General features: G+C 36.7%; 1 pseudogene; it reads right to left on the bottom strand.

The window, feature by feature from the left end:
- Positions 1 to 20,902, bottom strand: part of LOC138331640 (uncharacterized) — a 56,725-nt pseudogene that overhangs the window by 12,203 nt on the left and 23,620 nt on the right.

The following is a 20,902-nucleotide window of genomic DNA, read 5'->3' as shown; positions in this document are numbered from 1 at the left end:
GAATCCACCTGTGCTACAATGGTCACTGAGGTTAACAAGAATAAGGAATTGTGCTTCATACGAATTAAGGAGAACCAACTCAACCCTCCGCAGAGTGTGGATCTGGTGTCTTTTCCATCATGCCGGGGAAATCTGGAACATAATATACGATATGTGAATCTAGGTGAAACTAGGTTGGAAACAGGAAGATCTCCCACATCCCTGAAGCCGATGTTTCTGATCTTAACTCTGACCATGGGCAGTTGACAAGTTAGAACCACAATGGTAACCCGGTAATGAAATGTCACATCAGGTCACCGAGGTCGAAGACGACACTCTGGCGAGAAAGCACGCACAACGAAAATGATTAGCATTAAGAACTAGTGAAAGAAATATGTGACACAGTAGTAACCATCTTATATTTCCTTGCGTTATACACAGGAAATAAACAATGAGTGTGCTCATTCTAAAAGACACAATATGTTTCGAAAAGTGTCATGGTATTTACGGAACTATAATTTGATACCCTATAGCTATTAGTTAGCGTTTTGCTGTAATAATTCAGTTTGAGAGGCTACTAGTCTACAAAATTTCGAACATGAAAATGGATTATTTTGAAGTCCCACTTACATATTCAGCCAACTTTAAATTCAAATTTGTGAAGATATAAATCGTCAATAGCCAATGTTATATTAAGGAAATTCCAAGACACCAGGAAACTGTAGTGTTAGCGGTTTGGAAAAGATAACAATCATATGCCGCATCCGGTGATGTTTTGTAAACCAAATGATGGTATAACAATTCTCTTTTGCATTTCTATATATTTTTGTTGTTTTAACAGATTGATAAGAGGTCAAATACCTGATTGTGAATAATAATTTGTTGTTGGGAAACAATTTCGCTGCGTCAAGTCAAATATGAAAAAAATGTTGAAAAATTACCATTTTTGAGCTTAAATCCAATTTTTTCATTTCCTGCGTTCAAATCACTACATATATTGGATAATTTGGTCCTGACATGTATTTGTTGTTCTAGTGTGGTCATTTTGATACCTCATTTGTCTACTTCAGTTGAAAAAATGTCAATGTTATGACTATTTTTCATTTTTCAGTGAAATTCGAGATGGTGGCCATCTTGATGACGTCATAACCGGAACTTATACGATGTTAACATTGGTTTTGGTTGTTTTTGTTGCTTAAACTGATTGACAAGTGGTCAAAAAACTTATTAGAAATAATAGATTGCTGTTGGGAAACATTTTTGCTGCGTCAAAAAAAATATAAAAAAATTGCTGAAAAATCACCATATTTGAGCTTTAAATCCTATTTTTTCATTTCCTGCGTAGAAATCACCACATAAATTGGATATTTTGGTCCTGATATGTATTTGTTGTTTTATTGTGGTAATTTTGATACCTCATTTGTCTACTTCGGTTGAAAAATTGTAATGTTATGACTATTTTTCAATTTTTGTGAAATTCGAGATGGCGGCCAACTTGATGACGTCATAAACCGGAAGTTCATCCCAACTTATGCAATGTTAACATTTGGATTTGTGATCAGTGGGTCATAAGGGTTCAGAAAAATATTGGTGCGGAGGTTTGGGGGGGGGGCATGTGGCCCCTGCCCACGGCCTATATGTTATATTATTATTTTTCTGGATTTTCTGTCACTTCTCATTGGTCAAAAACATGCCACGTGATCACCGATAAAAAACTATATTGCACGATTTTTCCGGAAGTAGTTTATAGAAAAAGTATATTGCACGGTTATTTTTAGATTATCTACGTTATTATCTACGTTACCAAAACGCTTCGTGTTCCTGGCGCTTTGAAACAAACGCTTTGATGACCTGAGTTTGAAGCGTAACCACAAATTGTGACAGACGACGTTGATTGTTTCGGTTTCTATGAAAGATGATGATGACTTCCAGCTGATGACTACAGTTTAAACTTTTAAATTTTCAACATAAACACGGTAGGAGAGTAGGAAATAATCGAATAACATTCATTAAGCATCTGGAGCCATTGAATAGTGAATACGTTTGATATTTTTTTTGGAAATTTCCACCTAGACTAGTAACAACATTAGGCCTAAGCTAATCCTACAGTATGTATACGATTTTTATTTTACGTAATGGAGTACTAAGCATAATAGAATGTATCTTTATGTCAATCTGAATCTTTTAATATATGTTTGGCGTCGAAGTGGATTATTTCAACGGAGAACACACTACATGTGTACACATTTAATTGACCGTGTCCGACATGGAGCTACATGTATAATCGAGTACATGTACATGTATGCAATTTACAAGAACGCATGCACCGGGTGCATGTAATAAAAGGGTGAAGTATATATATATATATAAACTTTATTTCTTTTACATCGATTACGAAACAAGTTATAAAACTTATGCAAATCACTCTCGATGAAGTGTGAAGTGCAAAAGGGTGAAGTGCATCAATTGACACTGCTTTCGTATGTTGTTCTTAAATTAAACATGTTACAAAATCATAAGATTGTAACTGTCATAGCAAATGATTATTTCAAAATGTAAAAAAATCCAGAAAAATAATAAAACAAATATAGCATTTTGATTTCGGTCAATACATGGTTATATCGACCACAGAAAAAATATCGACCTCGGACTACGTCCTCGGTCAATATTTTTTCTATGGTCGATATAACCATGTTTCGACCTCATCAAAATGCTATATTTGTATATTATATAATAGTCTATCTGACCAATAAATGTACTGTTGAAGATTGTTAAAATAACACATGTTGTCATACATGTAGCTTTAAAAGGAAGAGGGACTCGTTACAGCTATAAATGAATTATACATTTTAAATTCAGTCTCTCAAGTGTTTTTTTATTTTTTTTTATTTTTTTTACTCTCCTCCGAGTTTATGTCAATGATATCTACGTGTATTGAACTATGAAATACATTTAAGACATTTGCTATTCGTTATGCTGGTTCTTGAAATCCACAAGCCTAGTTAATTTTTATTTAAACAGAAACTTATTCAAATGGATTATTATATGACCATCATTTTTCGAATTCGTCTCTTTTTAGATCACATTACGGAAATGGAATATTACCGAGGTTTGATAATTTAGTAAGCTGTGAAAACGGAGATATCTAGTTAAAAGTTTTTTCACAAGGTACACCTGGCTTATACCAGAAATATATATAACTTATATATGTTTCCGCTAATCTACATATGTATTTAGCCTGATTTCAGTTGCAATATTTCCTATTTTAAATATAATTTAATCGTTGATCGTTAATCGTTAGCGTTAGAATTCGTTAAGGTTAGCTAACGTATGATTTTTTTGCGTTGCGTTAGGCTGGGAACGTTAAACGGTTCAGATACTGTATATAAAGGGTTTAGGTAACCTCAATAGAGTTCGTAAGATACATATAGGGTACTAATGAATATATACTGACATATAAAAGAACATCATGTTAATGCGTAGTTATCTGTTGAAATGCCTCTTTTGTATGCGTTCGATTGATTAGGATAAACATATGCTTTAATCAGCTAAGGGGATTAAAAGACGCTTTCCCCATTCGATGTGTTATGAGTGCGAATGTCTGTTTGTTTAGAGGGACTGCGATATATTCGTGTTGTGTGTCTTTCTATCATTGGAGATATTTTATTCGCTTGAATATTCTGCAAAATACAAGGAACATCTAACCCTATGCACTATACAAATTTAGAGTATACTGCAGTCTCCCACAACACGTTACACACACACCACGTATACACGAGAGGACGTCCATTAATGATCTTGGCCTTTAATAGTTTATTTGTTATTTTATTTTTACGTCCTATTAACAGCCAGGGTCATAATGGATGCCAGGTTTGGGAGGAAAGCCGGAGTACCCGGAGAAAAACCACCGACCAGCGGTCAGTACCTCGCAACTACCCCACATGGATTCGAACCCGCATCCCAGAGGTGGAGGGCTTGGTAATATGTCGGGACCCTTAACCACTCGGCCAACCTTTAATAGGACGTTATATTATCAACTAGTAACAACAAAGAAGACAGCAAGTTAGGAAAAAAGTTACAAAGATTCTTGATTTAGTCGTCTCCGACGATCGTACAGCAGGTACATCACTGTTGACAGCCGTGTTTGTACAGATCTGGTTTGACTATTGAACTCGATAAGTCATGTTAACATGATAAATGTGATCATTAGGCCGTGATTACTTAAATACAACAATAAAATACTTGATCATATCAATACAATGTATACATTAAAATTACTCACAATTTTCTTCTCTCTCATGATTGATGCAGTTCAGTCCACACCCGTTTGCATAGATATACTTTCAAACGCGACCGTAACTGTCCAATTGTTGGTTAGAACTGAAAGTACAAAAGCAAAGACTCGTCTCACAAGATAGATAATACAATAGGCTTAGACAGATAAAGTACTATGTAAATACATGGTAGAACCTGGAATAATACACAGCTCATTCATTCAGTTTTCAAATGTCCCACAGCGTTAACATTGAATGCGTATTGATCACGCAGCACTTGACCAGCACAGGCTACCTTGATATGGTCTACTGGCTTACACTGGTGAATATAAAACTCTGAATTTCCTCGTTTTATGGTAGTATTAACCGACAACTCTGACTTTTTCAGCGTGTCACGACTATATTCAGAGTGGTGAGGTTAAATTCAGTGTGGTCAGGTTATATTCAGAATTGTAACCGAAAACTCAGCGTGTTGCACATTATATTCAGAGTGAAGACCGAAAACTCAGAGTTTAAGATTAAATTTAGCGTCTCATATTAAACTCAGCATATTCGGTTATATTCAGTGTGAAAATCTAAACTCAACGTGTAACATTATATTCAGCGTGTCAGATTAAACTCATCATGTTCGGTTATATTCAGAAAGAAGACCGAAAACTCAGAGTGTAAGATTATATTGAGCGTGTGCACCGTGGAGAAGGTTAACGGAATCGGGGTGCGCAGGAGGTGAGTACCTCTGACTTAGGGGGAGCTCGAAGCGAGAAATAGCCGACGGTAGTTGTTTACATTTTTTCAATGCGATCATAGACACAGATATTGAGAGAAAAATTAAAAACCAACAATTTTTGCATGTAGAGTGATTCCCATTCTATCGACGAGATGTGTTGATTGAAGCCAAGGATGCACGATTCGTTCAAGTTAAGCCACATAAGTCATACGAGTAGGGGCGACGGGTGATTTGTTTACATTTTCACTGTCAAAATACGGAGCATGCGGTGGTTTTACGTACTTACAGGATTTGTGCAGTCAAAAATGATAATTTCAGTTTATGCTAGAAAGGGCTTTATTAGCACGTGTAGAAACCTCTCCGTGCCGCGCGCGGCCGGAATAACCTGTAAGCCGTCGATATTCTGACCGCCGATTATGCATATTTTCTAGCTCTAAACCGTGTGACGTCATAATAGTCCGTGGCTTATAGCTGTACTATAACTGATGTGCTATCACTTACATCGACTGTCAGAGGAAAAGCCGATCAACGAATTTTTATGATTACTTTTGAGTGAAGTTAATCGTACAATAACTTTGGCTCGAATGGAAATAACTAAAAGAGTGAAATTCGATGTTTCAAATACTATAATTTATGCTTTAATAGCAGGTATCTTCGTGTAATTATGAAAGAAAATCAAAACAGAAATAAAAGTTTCGGATTTTTTGTCGAGGAGTTCAGCAACGAATAAGCTTTAATTAAATAATATTTTCCTGTAATCTGTATCTTTTATAAATTGTGAATTACAAATCTTGTGACTGTAAAATGAAATTTTACTTAACAATATAAGAAATCCTTGATTAAAGTATTGACGTACGTACACACCGATGATTGATCATAACAAACATTGTGTTGTGTGTTGCTAACCGAATAAATTGAGATACATTAATGACAATACCGTAAAACGTTTCAACATGTGGTAGAAAGAATGTATTTTTGATATTATAAAAGACCAAAATATTGCGATATTAAGCAAAACAAACTATTTTTTCAGATCGTGCGGTCGCTTTTAATTTTAAATTGATATACGAGTAGATACTCCGATATAGATATATAATTAGTCATGCCTTTGGTTTGATGGATATGTAATACCTGGACCAGAATGTTGTTTTTATACCAATACAATACAATACAATACAATATTTTATTTATTAGAGTGTCACACATTTTTACAACAGGGTAAAAAACAGCCATGATAAATAATTTACCAATTAGAATAAAAATGCCCAGCCAGATCTGACTTACGAGACACTTAAAAGAATATATATATATTTAAAAAGTATCAAATTATCCAGTTAAAAAATTCGTCACGATCGTAAAATGGTGCCTGTTCTATCGTATATCGGTAAGGAGATACCTGATCAGTATCATTATATAGGTTGGGATTCTTAAAAGCATGTACTAGTACATATTATTATTAAACAAAATCAAAACATAATCTTCGTCTGTACATGTTATATAATGTGGCCGCTAATGTGGATTGAAGGTTCGTATTCTGCATAAGAAATTGTAATTTAAGAGAAGAATCAAGGTTTGTGAAGTTTGGTAAATAAAAAGATGCTTTGTTGTATAGAGAAAGTTTCAAATCTGAGTAAAAGTCACAATCTATCAGAAAATGAGTCTCATCTTCTATAGAGCCTGAATTGCACAAAGTACATTTTCTCTCCTGTAAAGGTATAACAGGATGAGAATACCGTCCCGTCTCTACTTTAAGTTTCAAGTTCCCACAGCGAAATTTGGCTAAGGTTTGTCGATGTTTATAGTTCATTATTAACGTCACATATGGTTCCGGAGCAAGATTATTTTTATACGTTCGGTAGGTCCTAAGCTTATTTCTGTTGTCTTGACCGGAGTCGTTCCACATTTGTCTATACCAGTTAGTTACATCCTCCTGTTTGAATACTAGTTTTGCATTATTGAGACCTGATATATAACAAGGGGTAGGTTCTAATAGAGAGTTCAAGTTCCGTATATTTAACATGGATTCCACTCGTTTATCCCAGCTTCTTCCTCGAGAGAGTGACCAGATATGAATTGTTTTTATGAGACGCCGGGGTTCACAGCACTTGAGTTTTAGCCAAAGCCTGCATACTTCTATTTTCTGTTTCGTTGCACACAAGTTCCACCCAAGGTCGCCTCTTGTCGCCACGTTTGAAGCATTTTTTCCGGAGCCAAGGAAGTAGCGCCCGGCCTTTGTTTTGCACGGTTTGAACAAAACGGTAAGAGTTAATTCCCCATATACCGGCACAGTAGAAAAGTACGGGCTCCACTAACGATTCATAAAGGTTCTTAAAAACACCAAACGACATGCCACCCGCGAATCTAAATTTGCTGTATAGTGCGCCGAGTGCTCGACTTGCTGATTTCGCTAGTTCCTTGACAGTAAGCTCCATGTCTAAGTGTTCCGTAAACCATATACCCAAGTATTTATAGCGATCGGTAGTCTGGATATTAAGATCGCCACATGTGAACTGGAAATTCGATTTTGGTACACTTTTGTTTCTAAAGTGAATAACGTTGGTTTTTTCGACGTTGACCGTAAGACGCCACTTCCAACACCAATTATGCAAACAATTCATCATCCGTTGTAAGGAGGGCTCATCCGGCGCCAATAACGCCACGTCGTCAGCGTAAAGAAGAATAGAGATCATGCTATCACCAATCGTGACTCCACATCGAAGGTTATTGATTTCCTCTGCAAGGTCGTTGATGTATATGGCGAATAAACTCGGCGAAATATTGCAACCTTGTTTTACGCCGTTGTTGACGTTAAACCAATCGGTGACGTGATTGTTCAGCCGTACCGCACATCGCGACTGTGAATAGAGAGATTTCACCGCGTCCAAGAATAATCCACTTATGCCAATAGCTTTAAGTTTGTACCATAGGCAATGTCTGTTGACGGTGTCGAACGCCTTTTTAGCGTCTACGTAACAAACGAACGTCGAGTCTCTGGAAAGTTTTCGGTTATTTAACACACTATAAAGCGAATAGATGTGGTCGAGGCAGCTCCTTTTCGAACGGAAGCCGTTTTGTTCGTCCGCTAGTAAGTTATGACGTTCAAGCCAGGTGTTTAAGCGTTGTCCTAGGATATCGGTATAAATTTTACTGGGTACAGACAAAAGCGATATCCCGCGGTAACTAAGCGGATTGGTGAAGTCTTTCGTATCCGACTTAGGGATAGGATGAATTATTCCGGAAGTCCAATCTTTTGGTACAGTACTATTGTCAAAGGAGTATTTAAAAATCTTGAGAAGTATGTTCACACACGCGTCGTTCCGGAGAACCTCTACTGGAATATTGTCAAAACCTGGTGATTTCCTGTTTTTCGCACGCGCGATAGCTTTCCGTACTTCCTCCCTGGTAAATGGTGTATTAAGGGACGTAACATCTACCGTGTTAGAAACCTCTACACTATTTGTCTCTAGTTTCGTTTTTACACCAGCGAGATGAGTCTCGTCAAAATCATTTGAATCACCATGACTATTGTAGAGTTCTTCATATTTATTTTTCCAACATTCGAGGACTTCGTCTTTTTCACGAACTATGTTACCATCGGTGTTCACGGTTTCCATGGGGATTTCCGTTTGTCGTGCATTTGCCATACCGAGCTTGCCAATCTCTTTCCACATGTCTCTAGAATTGTTCTCTAATAACAAAGAATTAAGTTTCGATTGTTCCTCTAACTGGAATCGCCGTTTATATTTACGATTAAGCTGATCAAACGTTTTCCGTTCCCGACAAAAACTCTCCTTAAGTTTGTGTTTTGCCGAACGAGACCCTTTAAATTTCAGCCATAAACGTTCACACTCATGAGCAATGTTCCACTGTGTTTGGAGTTCGTCGTTCCAATATGGTTTCAATAGGTATTTGGTTTTGGGCCGACCAACAGTTTTTCGCGTTATTTTCACCCGCTTGTCCATTTCCGTGAATATGAGATCTTTAAGATTTGAGTACGCTTGATCAATATCTCCATTATCCTCCAGATTTCGCTCGATTATCCGGATTGTCGAGTTTATTGCGTCGATACTTTCGGCATCACTTAGAAAATCTGACGGTAACGTCGATAAGTTATATTTTTTGCTGGAATCCGGGATACTTTCTTGATTTCTTGTTGTTGTCCGTTTTGTTCCCATAGTAAATCCGAGTATAGAATGATCGGGTACGCTGGTGTGACCCTCCAGGCCTAGGTTGCGCACAATGTCTGACATTAAAAGTACATTAAAACTATCAAATAAAAATAATTGTTCGTGCGGAACTATAACGTAATCGACAACTGATCTGCCCCTTCTTGAGACATGAGTAAAATCATCAGATCCAAATCTACCGTTTAAGACACAAGTATTGGTTTCAATCATAAAGTCAATAAAAACATCACCATAATGATTTGATCCGTCGTCAATTGAGTGTCTATGGGGTATTGTATCAACACCTTCAATAAAGTCAGCTGAATCGCTTATTCTGGCATTGAAGTCTCCTGCTATACATATGTTACCCAAGGTTTGATAAGAATAAATACTTTCCAACAGGTTATGGAAAAAAGCATCACTTTCCGCTGACCTTGTTGAATGTTGGGGTGGTAGGTAACACACACAAAAATAAAGGTCCTTCTCAGCTCCATTACTGAGTTTTATCCATAAAATGTCATCCGTATTATCATTTAAAATGTTAATTTCGTACGAATTGTAAATGTCATTTTTTATAAAAACTCCTACACCGCCGCTTCCCCGCTTAGCTTTTTGATGTAAAGCTTTCCGGTTATTTCCAATCCATCGATATCCATTGATATGTGGTTCCTCATCACCTCTCAGGAATGTCTCGCACACCGCAAAAATGTCAAAGTTCATTGCGGTGATTACTTTTTGTCTAAAGTCAAAATTGTTTTTATTATTCACTGACAACCCTGCCAAATTCCAAAATCCTAGAGACAGACGGGATTCTCCGTTTCCCTATCTACGTTCATTATAGTGTCGTGTGTTTTGACGGTCCCTGCCCACGTGATGGTTGTTTACGTTACCACGTGTGGGCCTAGGCGTAAGTCGGTCACGCGTGTCCCTGTTATCGCATTCGGTTCTGTTATCAAACCTGTCATTTTGACGTCTATTTGAATTTGTGCCGTTGATTCTCCATGAGTTTGAAAAACTATTGTCTCTGTGTTGGTATCCCCCATTTCTGTGGTTTCTGTCCCGCGGACGACTGTCATGAGCATTCACGTGTGTGTCACTGTTATGCACTTGTTCACCACGTGCACGCGTACGCGCCGAGTCACTGTACGAGTCATCCTGGCCTGAGTTGCGCTCATGATCACGTGTACGACGCACTAATCGGGTACCCTGTACTCGGTATTTATTATTTCTGCCGATTTCTTTTAGGACTGTGTGTAGTGTACGTTCTGTCTCAAGCTCACTTTTTGATTTGCCACTGTCAATGTACACATTGTTGTAGTTGTCTGTACTTTTCAGTTTCTTTTTCTCTTTCATTATTTTTGTTTTGTTTTCAATCGTGTCCACTGAAGCGATCACAACACCCGCATATCTACCTTTCGGTTGTTTACGTTCTGCATGTGTGATTTGTATGTCCGCTAATTTTGGACCGTCACGTACCAATGTTTTCACATTCTGTAATGTCATTTCATTTTTGTTTTCACCATTTTCTTCTTCCAATACTGGTAAATTTTTATTTGCTATTTTAAGTTTTTTGTCGTTTGTATCGGATACGTGGCCCGGGGCAGGTGGGTTTGTCGTTTGTATCGAGTCTTTCAAACCTTTTAATTTTCTATCGAATTCTAACCGTAACTTTTTCACGCTTGTCTCCATTTCGGATGTTATCGTTGATTGTAGATTTTTCAGTTCTGTTTCCATTTTTACATTTAGCATGGATGCCACGTCTGACCTGTACACAACGCCATTCCTCGAAATCACCTGTAATTTCCTGGCCGCGTGTATTTGCTATTGTCTTACTGTCAATCAGGTTAGGACATCCGTTAATTGGATTGTGATTTGAATCATGGAAACCCCATACATCTATGCTCTAGGTTTTTTATTGTCACCTCCATTTTTAAATTGAAAATGCAATAGCAAATGGAAATAAAATATCCCTGATCATACCTAGGAATATATATTACATACCTATATGTCGTACACAGGTAAAACAATAATGGAAGTTGACTTATTCAGAAACAAGAATGGTTCTAAGAACTATTTCAACTAAAGATTTAACCTTTAAAATTATTCCAGTATAGTACTGTAATTACGGAATCGTGGCATATAGCAATCTCCCATATTATTTCTAAGGTATTACATGTATGTAAATGTTACAAGATATTTAAATCTATTTATATTTATAATGCCTGTATACATGAAATTTCATTTTTCATTTGAACAATAACCGAAAGGCCTAGGGTACTGATATTTGGCATGTAGCATGCTGGGATTAATGACATTGACCTAGATTCAAGGTAACAGGGGTCAAAAAGGCTAAAATCTTTCATGACTTCTTCTCAAGAACCGAAATGCCCAGGACATCATATTGGGCCTGCAGCATGCACATATGAAGGGCTGTCGAGCTTGTTCAAATAAATGACCTTGACATTCATTGAAGGTCACAGTGGTCAAATAGGCTAAACTATTTCATGACTTCTTCTCAAGAAACAAAAGGCCCAGTATACTCATATTGGGCCTGCAGCATGCATGGATGAAGGGCTGCTGAGTTTGTTCAAATAAATGACCTTGACCTTCATTCAAGGTTACAGGGGTCAAATAGGCTAAAAATCCTTTAAACAACTTCTTATGAATAACTTAGAGGCCCAGAGACATGACATTTGGCCCATGACATGTTTGGAAGAAGGCTATCAAGTTTGTTCAAATGAATGACCTTGATCTTCATTGAAGGTCTCAGGGGTCAAAAAGGCTAAAATCTGTAAACGAATTCTTCAAAAAAACGCAGAAGACCCAGGGTACTGATATTGGGCGTGTACTGTAGCATGCTGGGATAAAGAGCTACCAATTTTGTTCAAAAAGGGTCACAGTGGTCAAATAAGCTAAAACCTTCTTAATAACCAAGGGACCTGATATTAAGCCTATGACACGTTGGGATAATGGGCTACAAAACTTGTTAAAATGAATGACCCTGACCTTCATTCAAGGTCACAGAGGTCAAATAGGCTAAAATCTTTGAATGACTTCTTAATAACCAAGATCCCTAGAGACCTGATTTTAGGCATGTTGCACGTTTGGATGATGGGCTACCATGTTTCTTTAAATAAATGACCTTGATCTTCATTCAAGGTCACAGGGGTCAAATAGACTGAAACATAATTAAACTACTTTTTCTTTATAACCAAACGACCAAGATACCTGATATTTGGCCTGTAGCATGTTGGAATAAAGGGCTACTGATTTTGTTAAAATGAATGACCTTGACCTTCATTCAGTGTCACAGGGGTCAAATAAGCTAAAATCTTCTTCTGAATAACCAAGAGGCCTAGAGACCTGATATTGGGTCTGTGTTCTCCTGGGATAAAGGGCAATCAAGTTTGTTTAATTAATGACCTTGACCTTCGTTAAAGGTCACAGGGGTCGAATAGGCTGGAATGTATTTAGATTACTTTTTCTTAATACCAAGAGACCTGGAGATTATACATTAGGCCTGTAACAACCTGTGATTAAAGGGCTATCAAGTTCTTCAAATGGATGACCTTGACCTTCATTCTAGGTCACAGAGGTCAAACAGGCTCAAATATTTCAACGAATTATTCTTAATAACATAGAGGTATAGAGACCTGCTATTGGGCCTGAGACATTCTGGTATGAAGGGCTACCAAGTTTGTTCACATGAATGACACTGACCTTCATTTTAGGTTACATGGGTCAAATAAGCTATTTATAATCTGTTTGTGTGTTTATGTGTCTAACGTAATGAAATCATAGCTGAAAGTCTGCTCGTTTCATATGCAGTATATGTCCGTAAGGATATATGGGCATAGACAGATGATACCCGTGGGCAGCTGATAGTTATAAGACAAGATTTCTTAATATTTAGCCTAAAGTTTCAAAATGCGCTGTGTGCGATTAACTATATCCCAGATCACACAGTTTTCGCACGCTGTTTTTAGTAGGTAATGTGATACGAATTCTTCTAAATAACCAAGAGGCATAGAGACCTGAACTGTGACACCCACGTATGAAGGGCTACCAAGTTTGTTCACATGAAAGACCTTGACTATATTCAAGTTCACAAGGGTCAAATAGGTTAAAATCTTTAAACGACTTCTTAATAACCAAGATTCCTAGAGACCTGATATTGGGCCTACGTGGCACGCTGAAACATATTCAAACGACTTCTTCTTAATAACCAAGAGTTATGGAGACCTGCTATAAGGCCTCTGGCATGCTGGGCTACCAAGTTTGTTCAAATGAATGACCTTGACCTTCATTCAAGGTCAAATAGGCTAAATATTAAAATAGACCGTCGTGGATTTCACAGCAATCCTTCATTTATCGTCTGACCGTCATTACAGTCACTTTAAACCAGTAGTTATGAGAGGGAAAAAGACAGGTGGCGTTTCCTCATTATTCTTCCCCTTCTCCGCAGCAATAGGGATATTGCCATACTAACTTGAAATATACCTTGCTGACTTTGCAAGGTGCATCAAAGATTGATTTCCATTTTTAAGATGTTTCTTTCTCAAAAGCAAGAATGAAACTGAGAGCGGAGGCTCAAAGACATCGTATATACATGTATAGTAAACGTTGGTCGGTCTTGACAGAGTCGTGCAAATAATGTAGCGCAAACGGAATACTCGTGGAAGCAGAGGAATACTAGCGTGATGCGATATTCTAGAGCGTAGCAGCATCCGAGCCTAGTAGTAAAATATCGTAGTGGTAGCATGGTATGTCGTAGTATAATTGTTGTAAGAACGTACCGTTGACGTAAAGAATGTGACCCAAAGCTATTTTTGTGCGCGGTAGGAGCGTATCAGTGTCGTTAAAACAGTCACACTGAAGATGATTTTCAAAAAAAATTCATGATCTCGCTACGATCTTTTATGGTCGTGGAGGTCATGGAGAGCGTAGTAGAGGCTTCATCCAGTTTTAAGGGGCCTTAAACCACAACTATGTGCACTGTCTAGACAGTTTATGCGTCGAAGTCTAGATGAGTAGAACTTTTTAAGATAGGCATTTCAACTTCGACTACATGAGAGTTTACTGTGTCTTTACAGCAGGCAAAAAATATGCCATTTCACTTATAAGTGTTATTTATGTGTATATTTATTTCATCGTAATGCGTTATGACTTTTAACTTTTTCAGCGCTGTCTGTTCGTCCGTGTGTACAAATTGTGATCACCATATCGTGTGTGTCTGCCTGTCCTTCCATCTGTCTGTCCATTAATTCATGTGTTCGTGTGTTTGTTTGTCTGAGTTAATAAAATCATATCTGGAAGTACATGTATGTTCGTGGCATATGTAGTGTATCCTTTCTGTAAGGACGTTTGCACAGTCCGATTAAAAGATGGATGGAAAGCAGGACACTTTGATACCCGTGTTCAACCACATTGTGTTTGTAATCATTACTATTCGTTCTTTCTTTCTTTTTCTTGTTTTTTTTTTTTTTTTTTTTCTCGTTTGTTATTTTCGTTCGATAGTTATTGTTTTTTTCTTGATTTCGGGTGTGTTTTTGTTCGTTCTTTGGACCGTTTGTTCACCCATTACAGATAGTTCGATTTTATGAGTAGAGAAAAATTATAAAACCGATCGTCTGATCGATAACATGATTATTTGCTGGATGGAAATCACGTGTTTTGATCGCGATCAAATCTAGTTTTTTTCTTTTTTCTTCTTATTTCCACAAATCTTGTTAGCAGGATATCTCCTGAACGGAACAAGGTACGACGGTCAACTTTGGACACATCATGTACGTACATGAGTTCTTGAAATGTACGTTCGATTTTATACGAACACGTTCAAGGTCAAGGTCACAGACGTAAAAAAAAAGTTTTTTTTTCTAACGAACTTCAAACGCTCAAAAATCCATACTTTAATCAGATTGAAAAAGTGGCGGTTTCATTTCACATAAATCACACAAAATGTTGAGATGTTATTTATAGATTGATATAGTATATCTTAATTTATCTGAATATCCCATCATAGGCAGTGATCCGTTCAATACAGATGTATGCTTCACACGACAGGCAGTGATCCATTCAGATGATTTTATTGCATCGGTTCCATTAAAATACAATTTGATTTTTTTTTTCAAAACTTAAAAACCTTGTCAAAGATAACATCAACTAAATAACAAGTATTAGCACTGTCTTCATCCAGTAGGTAGCTAAATCGGCTCATTCCCCGAACACCAACTCTGGTTAATACAATGGGAGATGTTTATGTAGGGAACCCTTTGAAGTTTGATTATAGTCATTTTCAAACTCTAACACCAACTCAGGTATTTTTTCAACCAGGTAATTTTTATACTCATACCTATGATAAGATACATAATAATTAACTTACATAATATATAATGATGATAAAAAATGCTGTTAGAGGTATCTTCATAATTCCAGCTGTTCCGATATCAGAATGATTTTTTTATTGTTCCAGCAAAATCAATGTATTTTTGTTTTCTTAATTTTTGAGAAAATCAACTTTTTATGTCCCTGTTCCCCCGATGCAAAAATTCACTTGGAAGGTCTTTATCACTACGGTGTTGATTCCCGGTTGAAAACAAGCGTTCTAACGCCCTTCGAATTTGCGAATTCAAACTCAACAAAAGTAGCGGAACAATATCAATAAACCAGATATTTTCAGCACTATTATCGAGATTAATCTGGCATAGAACTCGATACCAGGTAATAAGAATTTCCTGTAACAGTTGCGATAGGAAAATATTGCGATGTGAGTAAATAAATGTTTAATTTCTTTATTCTGATAACCATTTCTCAATTTGACGATTTGATCCCGAACATTCCAATGACGTCACTTTTTAGTCCTCTATGAGCCCAGGTGATTCGACCTTGCAAGCTGGCGTTTGGAAGGAATAAACTTTCATTTGTGGTATTATTGTGGAAGAGGGAAAGGGTTGATATAGGCACTGCCTGTTACCCAATCCCATTGTGTATAATGTATGTACAATAAAATATTTTTAATTGAATTGATATGCAAAATAGTTCCTGCCAATTTAAGCAAGGTGCAGCAACTGTGATGCTGATCATGAGTTGGCTAATGTCATCAAGTCAATGGTTCCGTTCTGGTATTTCAAATAATGTCTGTATATTCTAAAATTGGTCTGATATAGGAGAGATACAAAGTTCTTGGTGAATTTCTATCTAGTTTATGTTCCAATGTTTGTAATAAGTTCTGTCTTGATGAAGCTATTTCACAAATATTAAAGATGTGATCCGACCATGATCCTTTTTTATCAGCCCATGAAGAAATTGACGATAGATCATCATCCAAGAACTCTACAAGTATTACTGTCAGTAAAAGGTCATCATCATTATCAATACAGAGATGTGTCATCAGCAAATATTTTTATATAAGATATTACATTATCTGTTAAGTCATTTATAAACAATAGGAAAAGAAAAGACCAAGTACTGAACCTTGCGGTACTCAAGCATTTATCGGTTTTTCATTGGATTACCGTAAAACTGGTATAATTTGCGCACCAGTGTAATTTGCGCAGGTACTTTTAGGGCTGAAAATGCTGAAAAAAATCTACTATCAGTATATTTTGCGCATCAAAAAATTTGGAAAAAAACGATGTCCAGGGAGTCCCAAAATCGATGTATGAAGGTGACAATTTCAGTGCAAAATATTCCCCATAAATGCTTGACAACTTGCACAGAGAAGTGTTGTATTTAGAAGAAATAGCATATTAAAACCGCATTGTGTTTGTTTACTTTTATTGGCCACCGTAACCTGAAACTGAAATATCTTGCAGCTGTCCAAAACATCGGCGGTCTGGTCCGCCGTACTCCGTGCACATGTCAATGTTTTGAGATATTACACATGAATACTAATCAGGAATAAGTTCTGTCTTGATGAAACTTTTTCACAAATATTAAAGATGTGATCCGACCATGATCCTTTTTTTATTAGCCCATGAAGAAATTGACGATAGATCATCATCCAAGAACTCTGCATGTATTACTGTCAGTAAAAGGTCATCATCATTATCAATACAGAGATGTGTCATCAGCAAATATTTTTATATAAGATATTACATTATCTGTTAAGTCATTTATAAACAATAGGAAAAGAAAAGACCAAGTACTGAACCTTGCGGTACTCAAGCATTTATCGGTTTTTCATTGGATTACCGGGTAATTGATATTCGTTTATGAATACGAGTTGTTTTCTGTCAGATAAGTAGGCTTCAAACCAATCATACAGTTTACCTTTAATTCCATATTTTTTTTCAACTTATACATAAGTTTTAATGCCTTACTCGATCAAAAGCTTATATCACAGAAAATAGATAAAAATAGTGATCTATCCTATCAACAAAGGGAGGAAACATCTTGACTTATAAGAGAAATCCCTCCACTAAGTGTTTAAAAGGATCAATTTATGATATTTCATATCATATCTGACATTATTTGTTTCTCCTAAATATTGCCATCAGAAGAAATCCTCTGAATTAAAGAGGAAGGTTCTCATCCTTGAAAACTGAAAAAAATAACACAGTCAAGTATAGATCAATAATAAACTGTAAATTCTACAATTCTAGTACAGATGTTTTACAAAGTGTATATTAATCTAAATCTGAAAACTAAAATAAGTCAGAAAGTATAATAAAATGATAAAATTGAATGATTAGAATAGTATTTCTATTAAATATTTACACTTATATAGCTGAGAAATAGCACAAACATGTATAGCTTAAGACTAAGACAATAAAGTCTACAAATACAAGCTAAGTCAAGTTGATAATTTAACGCTCTATTCAAATATCATGGCAAGTATGATTTTTTTCTGAAGTATGCCTCTGTTTTATACACCATTCTGCAGCATCTTGACAATAACAGTTACTGATTTGCTGATCACCTACCAGGTGAGTTGATTTACCAGAGATTTACCTGTGATCTTGCACTGAGAACAATTCTGAGATAGACTATATCTCCCTATCAACACACCTTAACCTCTAAGAAAACACCCCACCCGGGATACAGCCTTCCGGGATACAGCCCCATGAGTTGGTGTTCGGGGAAGACCCCGCTAAATCAATGGAACTCTCGACTACTTGAGATTTTATACGAACACGTTCAAGGTCAAGGTCACAGACGTAAAAAAATGTTTTTTAACGAACTTCAAACGCTCAAAAATTCATAACCCGGCGCTGTTCAACGTGTGCGTTTCGTTATTTAGATAGATCACGATATTGAACGTTTTTTTCTCACTATATGTTATCAGAGATCATGTCTAGGTCAAGAGTTCGCTTGAGGGTCAAATGAGGTCGCACAAAGGTAAAAAAATGAACTCTATCATAGAAATGTTTTGAAGGGCGCATATGAAAGAGCATGCTCTCAGGTACATATGATGACCCATTTCAAGGTCATATTATTCAAAATGGCGGAGATATAGGGCATCAAAAATCGATTTTTTTTACTTTTTTTTGTCCTTGCGGCAGATGTTTCAGCGCCTTTAAACCTGTATGTACAGTCTTGATTTTTCGGATTATTCGCACCTATGTTGTATGAACTTTTTTCTTCAAAGGTTATGGATTTCAAGGGGTTATATAGAAACGTGGCGGAAATATAGCTCTCCAAATATGGCAATTTGTATGGATCAATGGATAAAATGATATAGTTGAACTTTGATAAGTCGAACTCCAAGTGGTATTGTAGGACTAAGTTTGAATAAAGATGAACTTTCACGTTTTCATAAGATTAACATAGGCATCGGTATTTCAAGGCTGGTCGATCTTGCCGCCACTGAGACGCGCAGTGTTCTACAGAAAGTTTCAATTTGATTAAAAAACAGATCCGCATTTTCACTACGTTGGATAAGAGGCTATGTAATGTAGAGGTTAGAAGGATAAAAAATCTGCACTTTAATCAGATTGAAAATGTGGCGGTTTCATTTCACATAAATCACACAAAATGTTGAGATTTCATTTATAGATTGATATAGTATATCTTAATATCCCATCATAGGCAGTGATCCGTTCAATACACATGAATGTTTCACACGACAGGCAGCATTTCATTCAGATGATTTTAATGCATCAGTTCCTTTAAAATGCTATTTGAACATTTTTTTTTCAAAACTTAAAAACCTTGTCAAATATAACATTAACTAAATAACAAGTATTAGCACTGTCTTCACCCAGTAGGTAGCTAAATCAACGGAACTATCGACTACTTGAGATTTTACTGTACATTAACAGTAGGCAAAAAAAAAAAAAAAAAAAAAATACCGATAAAAAAATAATAAGCCATTTTTAAGTCATCTGAACCGAAGGGTCATGATCACCTATATATATAGTCGTCATGTTTCGTCCGTCGTCGTCCGCTGTGCGCCGTCCGCCGAGCGCCGTGCGTTAACTTTTCACATTTCACAAGTTTTACCAGTGCGATTTAGCTGAATCTTACATGAAATGATCCTGACATATGCATGGTCCCGACAAAGTGTTGTAATTTTTCGGGTCAATCCGAAATCCAAGATGGCCGCCACAGCAACCCTTTTGAAAACACATTTTGAACTTCTTCTCAAGTTCTACTGGTGCAATTTAGCTGAAACTTACATGAAATTATCCTGACATAGTTCCGATACAGTGTTGTTATTTTTCGAGTTGATTCGAAATCCAAGATGGCCGGCATTGTAAAAACACATTTCGTACTACTTCTCAAGTTCTACCGGTGCGATTTGGCTGAAACTTGCATAAAATGATCCTGACATGGTCCCGACAAAGTGTTGTTATTTTTCGGATCAATCCGATATCCAAGATGGCCGCCACAGCCGCCATCTTGAAAACACATTTTGAACTTCTTCTCAAGTTCTACCGGTGCGATTTGGCTGAAACTTGCATAAAATGATCCTGACATGGTCTCGACAAAGTGTTGTTATTTTTCGGATCAATCCGATATCCAAGATGGCCGCCACAGCAACCCTTTTGAAAACACATTTTGAACTTCTTTTTAAGTTCTATTTGGCTGAAACTTGCATGAAATTATCCTGACATGGTCGCGACAAAGTGGTGTTACATCTCTGGGTGATCACAAATCGCAGATGGCTACCATGACACTATATCTAATTAATTTCCTATACGATTATTGCCAAGATAGTCAGATGACCGTTAAGGTCCTTGGGCCACTTGTTTAAGTGTTTTTTATGGGTATATTGATTTCATCGTTATGGCTTCTAACTTTGAACTTTTTCAACGCTATTTGTTCGTCTATGTATTCAAATTGTAATCATCTCATATCGTGCTTGTCTGTCTGTCATGTGTTCGTGTGTTGTCTGTCTGAGTTAATAAAATCATATCTGGAAGTATGTTCGTGGCATAAGCAGTGTGTTCTGTCTGTAAGATTGTGTGTACAGACAGATTAATAGTCGGATAGAAGGAAGGACATGTTGAAACCCGTGTACAACTACATTATGTAAATAATAATTTTATTCGTTCATTCGTTATTTTTTGTTCGTTAGCTCTTTTCGTTCGGTATTTATTGTTTTCGTTCTTTTGGGCGTGCTTTTGTTCATTCTTTCGACCGTTCGTTCGGTCATAACAGCTATTTCGATTTGATGCGAAGAGAAAACGTATTAAAGTGATCGTTTGATCGATAACATGATTATTTTGCTGAATGGAAATTCCGTGTTTTGATCGCGATCAAATCTAGTTAGGGATTTCCATTTCCAGAAACGTATATACAGTTAACATATT

The sequence above is a fragment of the Argopecten irradians genome, chromosome 9 (assembly GCF_041381155.1).
Source record: "Argopecten irradians isolate NY chromosome 9, Ai_NY, whole genome shotgun sequence".
Taxonomy (NCBI): Eukaryota; Metazoa; Mollusca; class Bivalvia; order Pectinida; family Pectinidae; genus Argopecten; species Argopecten irradians.
The sequence above is the reverse complement of the archived record's forward strand: the minus strand, read 5'-3'. Positions and strand labels throughout refer to the sequence as shown.